Source organism: Triturus cristatus, chromosome 3_1, assembly GCF_964204655.1.
Source record: "Triturus cristatus chromosome 3_1, aTriCri1.1, whole genome shotgun sequence".
Classification (NCBI taxonomy): Eukaryota; Metazoa; Chordata; class Amphibia; order Caudata; family Salamandridae; genus Triturus; species Triturus cristatus.
This window is the reverse complement of record NC_140583.1, coordinates 701813732-701822560: the sequence shown is the minus strand read 5'-3', so window position 1 is coordinate 701822560 and position 8829 is coordinate 701813732.

The following is an 8829-nucleotide window of genomic DNA, read 5'->3' as shown; positions in this document are numbered from 1 at the left end:
TGTGATATATATGTTGATAAGCCTCCCCTCGGGTGAGCGAATCTTGCACATTTTTCTGCTAGAATGTGGTGTTCTATGTAACCTGATATTGCTGTTGGTTTCATATTCCACGTTTCTTGAAGGAGTATTATGTCTTATTGTCCAAGGAAGGGCAGAGTTTCATGGTCATGACCCATATTTTTAAATCCATGGACGTTCCATGAACAGATCTTTATTGTGTTCTGACATCCATCCTTCAACTCGCGGCCCTGCCCCGGGAATCTCTTGAATCCTGCTCTTTAACCTGACCTCTCTGCCCCCACCTTTTGTCAGTCGTAAATGAGTTTGACTGTTGATTGCTTATTACTTTTGGCACCCAAGACCAGTCCGTACTGTCAACTGTAAAGTGATCAAGGTTTGACTAACTCGCTATTTCGTTGCCTAGGTGGCGTGGTGGATCGGGCTCTGTGTAAGCATCTTTTTTGCTTTTTCACAGATGCGTATTCCAGTTTTTGAATCCTCTGGTTTATTAGGAAGGGGTAAGGGTACCTTGGGTGTTTGTACGGCCTCAGTATGATTCCCCAGAGTTCAAATGTTGTTCTGGTTGCATATATCCTGTCCACTAGTTCCTTTGAGGACCAGGTAGTCAAAGTCTCTTTTTTGGCCGGGGTTTCCGGGAGTACTTAAATTCCACGGCTAAAAGATCATGCGATGGTATACCTTTTAGTTCTGAAATCTCTTTAAACAACCTTAAAAGATTCGCTCTGTATTGGTGTGTCTTGCCTTCCTTTTGTGCAATATTCTGGTACAAATGTCAACTTTTATGTATTCTCCCTCTGGTTATTTTCAGAGCAACTGGCACTTCCCAAACTTTCCTCTTTTTCTACCTGAATATTTTTGGTATTCGAGATTTCATTATCAATATGTCTTTCTTGACTTCTTTGTACTTTGCGTATCTGCTCCTGTAAAGTGTCCGACTTATTTACTTCATTTGACTCTTGCTCCAATTTTCCAGCTTCTATATGTATTACTGGCCCTTTTGGTTCGCTTTGCTGGTCGATAGATGGCATCCTACATAATCTACCTTTTCTGTTTATTGTTATTTTTATTGCGTTTTCACTACTATGTTCTTTATTGTCTGTTATCGCATACGCCTTATTACCTGATGTTATTTCCCTTCTTTCTGGTTTTACTCGTTTTTTGTCCCCTTTTTCCCTCCTAGCTGTTTGCCATCCGTTCTCTGGTCTGGTACCTCTCTCGTCTTCGGATATGATCCTTGACTGAGCCTGCAATGTTTTTTCGGCCCCTTCTCTCTTTTTGGTATTTTGGATTTGTTTTAATTGCCTTGATTTGTCCTCCTTTTCCCTAATGGCAGCTTGAGCTCCGTTATCTGGACTGGAACCTCTGTTCTCTTTAGATCTAGTTCTTATTTGGACCTGCAATGTTTTTCTGCCCCTTCTCCCTTTTCAGTATGTTGGGTTTGTTCTAATTGCCTTTTTGAAATTCCGGGGGTTGGCACGGATTCTGCGGTCGACCGATAGTTAGATGTTGTGTGCAGGCTCTGATTCATGTTCTCTTTGTTAGTAATGGCCAGAATACTTGGTGCACTTTGCTTTGTATTAAAACTGTTACAATCTGTTGTATGATTTGATTGATCTGGGTCCGTTATTGGATCCTCCATTGTACCTACTGTCAATGCTTTATTTTCTTTCCTTTGTGTTTTTTGATTTGTAAAAATAAGGAAGATTTTCTCTAATTTTGTAGTTGATTGAATATTATATTTTGCCCTACCCTTTCTAGCACGTTTTCTTTGTCTTTTTGAGTGTTTTACAGTTTTTGAAGTGTCAATAGTGCTCTGTGTAGCTTTGATTTGATGGACCCTTGTTTCAGAAACCAGATCCTCTATTTCCTCTTGTTCTGCTTCTCCTTTGTCAGTAACACTTATCCCCTTGCCGGTATTTTTGTCTTTGACCGGATCCTTTCCCTCTGCGTCTTTTTGGGTTACCCCTTTTTGTTTGAGATTTGTTGTTAATTGCACTGCCCCTAGGATATCACTTAATATTTCGGGCAGATTTGCCAATTTATCTATTATTTTACCACAGCTGCAATTGAGCTGCAGGTTAGGTTAGGTTGTTTACTTGTGGTTCAGGGGATCCCCTGCGCATTACAAGGGAAGTAATTGAATCCAGCTTGGTGTTTATGCCTGTAATGTAATATAAGCATTAGAAAGCCATGTATGCCCAAAAAATTAAAGAAACATCAATTTTGTTTTTGAATTCCAAATTTGAGCTAGTTTAAAAAAGGGCAAATTTCTTCCAGCACAAGACGAGCCAAATGTGTCAAATGTTTATCTGTCCTGGCTGGTAGATGCAAAATTTTCGTTGCTTGCTTACGCAGTAGACGGCCCATGTAGCACCTCGCAGAGTATGTCAACTGAGCACAGATGATGTTCCACGCTGTCCACAGCCAGTGCTGGGGCAGCCTGTGTGCCGTCCAAAGCCTGGGTGTCAGTGGAGGAGCTGGTGTCAATACCAACAGGTGCAGTTACTACCTGCGGTGGCTCAAGGAATGCGCCTTCAACATTGGAATACGCTGAGGACACTGCAGAACATGGGCCATTATAGGGTACAGTAGAGCATTCACGCCCGGTTGCGCACATGATGGGAGTGTCAAAGAAAGTTCTAACACGCATTCTTGTCCGCAAAACAGGCATCGGAGGACTGGTAAGATGCAGTCCATTCAGACTGGTTGAAATTACAAGAACCAAGATGCTGTTAGTTCTCTTAGGCGAGGCATGCCTAGATGTTGTACCATGCGGTCACGGTATTTACGCTTCAGGAGTGCTTTTTCCATCTTTTTGGTGACTGGGACGTCCATTGCGTAGCAGATAGAAGACAATCAGGACACCTGCTACTAGAAACAGGATTAGTGGAAGTCCTCCAAAGATGCTTCCGAATACGGAGTGTATAAAGTTTGGTACAACTCCAAGTAACGTCTGAAAGGTGCCAGAAGTCCAGAATCTATGTTCTTAAATAGATGGACTATGCCGGGCGTATCAGACATGCAGGCCGGTTTCTAGGTGTTTTGTCACCCTAGGCAAAAATTGAAAAATGCCACCCCCTCCCTTTTACTACCATCACTCTCAGGCCTGATCACTCTCTCCCCCTGTCATCCAGGCTAGACGAATGAATGCATTCAGCCCTGTCAAGAATCACGCATCAGGCGTTTCAGTGTGGTGGTCTGCATCACCGCACTGAAATGCAATGTCACGCCTTATAGTGCCTCAGCTGTGAAGCGGCTGGCAAAGCTACCAAGGTTTCAGATTGCCATGTGTGACACTTCCATTATTTCAGGCTAATTATGAGTGACATTTTAACAACTATGTGTGACACATTCTCGCAAGCAAAATCAAGCAATAAAGACGAGGGATACATAAATATCAGAAATTAAACCCATATGAGCAATGAGAAACTCTAAGAGGATCTTAAAACTGTTGCAAAGTACCAGAAATTTAAGGGCATTGACGTAGTGCCCTTGTAACTGGCTCATACTGTTAAGCTGGGCAGGACGGCCCGGTGCTGAAGATATCATTGTTTTCTCTAGCGTGTGGCGCTGCCCACGTCGCTATAACTAGGTGAATTGCAAGCAGCACAAGTCAACCCGCACAGGCACCCTACCCCAACTTAGTTACACTACACTAAAGTGTGCTAATGCGTCACTGCTCAAACTGAGCAGAGAAAGACTGCGTGACTGCACACTTCTCAGACTACAGAGGCACGGCAGGCAGCTCAGAATGTACCCAATTTTATAGCACCCATTACAAGTAACAAGTGTAACTAGATACTGGGCTCTGCCTCTGAGTGCACACTTACTTCTTTCGGAGGCGGGAGGCCAGCAAGCGAACCTGCGGCCACGGCAATTAGTGGGCCTTATGGTGGCCGCATGGAGTCACAGCAGAGTTGAAACTAGAGCCAAATTTCGGGGGTGGAGGGGCTAAGAAAAAATTCAGGGGGGGGCTAATTCTTCCAGCAATAGGGAGAGTGGAGATGGAGGGGCTCTAAGAAGGGGTGAATAAACAGCAAAGCCTCGTTAGCAAGCAAATGGTCTTTTAAAGACCTGTGAAGTACTCAGGTGCGGCTGTGTGTGTGCCCGGGAAGCTGTCTCAGCCCGGGCTGCCCAATGGGCGTTACGCACCTGAGTCACAGCATGGCAATTCTGGCTCGGCACTGAGCTCTCGGCTGGACAGTACACTAGACACGCTGTTTCAGCTAGGTCCTTGGGTGGCAGGATATCGGATGTTGGCATGCGGTGCTGCCGATGCCATATTCATGGCCAGGCAGCAGGCCCGTGTGCGCCGCCAGTAGCATTGAGCCAGGTGGTTTGAGGCAGGTCGAGTCCATCACAGAAATTGCCAGTATTGGACTCTGATACCGCAGAGGGGCAAGGTGCGTTGCATTTCTCACTCTCTCGGCTTTGCAATCCAGGCATGCAGGTTATCGGTCCCGAGACCAAGCAGTGTGTGGCCTCCACGCTCCACTGTATCCCCGCTGCTGTGCGGACCACTTGCTTTGTCCCTTAGCCCCCCTCACAGAGTCGAGGCAGCAGCATCTGCTCCAGTCCTGGTGCCCCGAGGCAGGAGTCGATGAGCGGCTCAGCCAATCCCTGCAAGCGGTGCAATATAATCAGCCCCGCGGCCCTAGTCGCCAACACCCGGGGCTTCTCCCGGCCGTCTCACCTCCTATGCAGCACAGGGACGCGCGCTGGGGTCCGCAGGCAGTGATATCATCAGCACCCACTCTGGGTATCAGTTCTGTGTTGTGACGGCTGTGGCTGGGAGGGAGCCTCTACAGTCTTGCGACCTTTGTTCGGATCATAGTGTGGGACAGGCTCTGGCTGGCACGCTCCGTTTGAGAGGCTTGAGATCTGCCCCGGAGCTACAATGCGCAGCAGCCCAAAACTTATGAAAAACTGCCACGGTGACCAGCCTGTTGTTTCTGAAACAACTCTGGCTGTGACGTCTATTAATTACTTTGCACCACTTAGCAGGCTGAGCTCTAGCAGCTGAGCCAGAGCCCCCAAGCCTGTCAGGGGGACTGTGCTGCCACTGCAGCTGTAACTGGTACATTATAGCAGCCCCTCTTTAGATATAAAATAACTTGTATTTTGCTGCCCTTTCCCTTTTGCCGCCCTCCCCCTCTCGCTGCTCTAGGCGGCCGCCTAGGTCCGTCTAATGGTAGAAACGGCCCTGCAGATATGTTAAAGATACGATTTACCATTTCTGTGAAATGGAAAGGGCAGTTTGAATGGATATACGCCTGTATCTCTGCCGAAGACCTTGTGATCTGGAGATCAAAAGTCTCTCAAGTGGAGGTTAAGGGCACAGACTTCTGTAAAAGCATGGTTTTCATTCTTCTTTCAGTATCAAACCATATCAAAGAAACATTCTGTGAAGGCCATAACGGCGCCTCCCTGACTGTATGTGTCAGTGGAAACAATACTTGCTTACAACAAGTAACCCTGGAGCTCACGGTTACCAGATATGCGATGCCCAGGAGCATTCCGCAATGGCCTTGGCTGTTCAGCATCAGGTAACTCCCAATTGAAAGTAGCCTGAATGCAGGAGTAATCACTGCAGCTGGGGAACCCCTAAAACGGCAGGACAGGTTTGCTACTGAACCATTACAAGCCTCGTGCAGCATTATATCCTGGCATATGAGTGATCCACTCAAAGCGTTTTCACAGTTTGTCGCTTAGAAACATTTCTTGATCCCCACTCCAGCATGGAAATCTGTATGGTAATTTGCTTGATTCCTTAATATATTCCTTACCCATTTTTTTTATATCGGCCTGCCTGCTTTTGTTCATGGCAATACTGAAACTGAAAAGTAGTGACCAGTAGAGTTATGTGGCCATGGATAAGCCATTCTGTGGAATGTGATTTTGCCGCTGTAAATGCTAATCTATCCAGTTTTTCGATATGCAGCATTGTATATTTTGCTCTCCTTTGTGCCATTTCTATCTGTTTATCTGTTAGATTGTATTCAGAGAACAGAGACGTGCTGTTAATATAACGCCAAGGCACATAGCCTGCATGCACAGATTGCCGTGTCTAGATTAACAACATAATAGAACATAATTGATATTGCCCGTGTTGTAATATGGCCAAATCTTGTTCTAGTATGTCTATCACAGAAGATACAATGTTGCCTAAGGAATATATCCTGGAGGTCATTGTAGTTAACCCATTGTCTACCACTGCTAGAGATTTTTCTAGATTTCTACGGTCTATTTCACGTAATCTCTCTGCGGCCTTTTGTTTTGATATTTTCCATATTTCATTGTAGACAGCATAAATTAAACGTTTCTGATGTGGCTTCCTGGGACCTAGTAAAAAATCCCTGATATCCACATCCTGTCATAGTAAGGATAAGTGTTGTTTCACCTGTGTGAGTTTTGAGGATTTTAGCCAATCAAGGCACAACTTCCCACCACTGTAGGATTTCACTACCCCTGGATGTTCTCTCTGTACATAACCTAGATCTGGCCTATGGATACTGAACCCTTCGGTTCTACCTATACATCTTGCCTGACAGCTATTGGTGTCTGTGGGCCAAATCAATCATTTCTTCCAATCGGTATCTGATCTGTTGTATTGTATAATGCCATCTACTGTATTCTCTTTCTGTGATGTTATATTACCCTCGGTGTGTGATGGAGTCGGCATCCGAGGTGTGTTCAAGTCTTTGTTCTTGGCTGGTCCAAGGCAAGACGTTTGTTGTACTGTCTAGTTCAAAAACAAGATCTGTTGAGGGATAAGGCATGCTCTAAACAAAGCTTCCGTTCCCTGGACTTGCCCTTCTTTAGTACCCCAGACTGATTTTAAGTCTATGGTGTCTTTCCATAATTCGAAACCTTGGTCAGACAACTTGGTAATAAAGGAAGCAGAGTAAATCTGTTTGGTGTTTGTTAACATATTTTTCTGTGCTGATGTTGGTGCAACCTTCTAATAATATGAGGCTGCGTCAGACATATTAAACCCTGAAAAATATGGAAACCTTTGTGTAAATTTTTTGAACTGCCTTTCGGCGGTGTTGGACAATGTTCCCACTGGTGGTATGTGAACACATTTCTACGATTAGCAGATTTATGCAGAAAGTGATGACCATAATGTTGATAACAATACATTGTTTCAAAATATGGTGTGCTTTCCAAGTTTTCACTGTTAGAAAATGCAGCAGCTTTTTCCAAATCAGACAACATGTTATTTACAGTCTCAAAGTCTCAATCACCGGAAAATGTACTTGAGGTAATGATATCACTCAATTATATTTTAAATAAATGTGGAATTCTTAAAAGTTCAGTCGGACCAAATATATCGAAATCAACCTTGTCCCAAACTCTACCATCAGGTACAGGAACTGCTGTAATGTTCTTTTTCACGTGCGGAGAGTGAGAGAATGAATCGGACAGTTGCGTTCTCCCAAATAAACTTTTTTTCACTAAAGGCAACTGTTGCCTGCGACTGTGTTCCCCACAGGGGTTACAGTTTTTTCTTTGAGATGGTCCTACAATACTTTAGTCAGATGGAATATCAAAGATATTGACGGAAACGCCTCACTCACATAATAGTGACATGCTTCATCATCGGCGTTACCTCCACACCCAGATAAGATGGTACTATCTGGGCGGACTCAACCATAGATATACCGGGAGTTCTTATAAGTAGGTCACTGGTTAAGAGGCGAACCAGATTTTTTGATACATACACTAAAAATACCTACAAGTGTACCTCCTCTTGATTCTTTATTCTGAGGCACTTGTGATATCATTAAAAGCCTTGCGTTGGTTTTTTTTTTAACATTAGTGTGTTCAAATTTACCCTCTACTAGATGCCAACATGTTTCGGCCCTCCTTAAATAGCCCAGTCGGGTCTGGGGCCTTCGTCAGGGCGTGGTGTTTATAAAGCCTACTTATGAGTCCCTGTTGGGGCTTTTCACATGTATTTCATGCACACCAAAGGTGAGGCCTAGTGCACTCACCTGTACGTCTTTTGTTCGAACTCCAGTAGTATTTCTATAAGGAGTAAAAAAGATTCTTTAATATACACTCTAATATCTAGTTATGTGTTACATATCTTCTGTGCATATAACGTGCTCATAATTGTTGCAATGATATTGAGTGATTCAATGCCAACTGACTCAGTGCTCACTATTAACTCGCGTGCGAGACTATTTATTTGTATTTAATATATAAACATGCCAACTCAATTGTGCTGGCCCACTCAAAAGTGACTTCCACCACCTACAGTGATGATAAGATCCATGTCTATAGTGTTTTTAAAAAACATAGGGGCTTCTTGGTTGTTTTGGAGACATGGTGATTGTACACCCTTTCAATGTGAAAAGATCGATGTAAAACAGACTCCATTGGACTTCATATAAAACCCCATGCACCCAACCTCTGAGTGTTTTTGTGCTCTTATCCACACGATATAGCATCAATTTGTGTGCTCATTTAACTTTTTTGTGTGTGAATTCAAGTTGTTCTTGAGTACACCCTAATTGGTGCATAGCTCACCTACTGGTGGATGCTACTAAGCATCATGCAGGAGACGTGTGTCAAAGGTGGCGTCCTGTAGTCACACACTACATGAAACAAAAAGGGTTTAATTACTAACAACGTTGTGTCTCTTACCCTCTGTGTGTATGTGTGTCCAAGAACTTGAAACCCAATCTATTTCTGTTAGGTTTTCACATGCTCTTCTACAGTAAACACCGGTGGGGGGGAGATTCATATTTGTTTTATAGACTATCTGCTCTTTTTTCAATTATGTAATGTTTTCACGCCCAT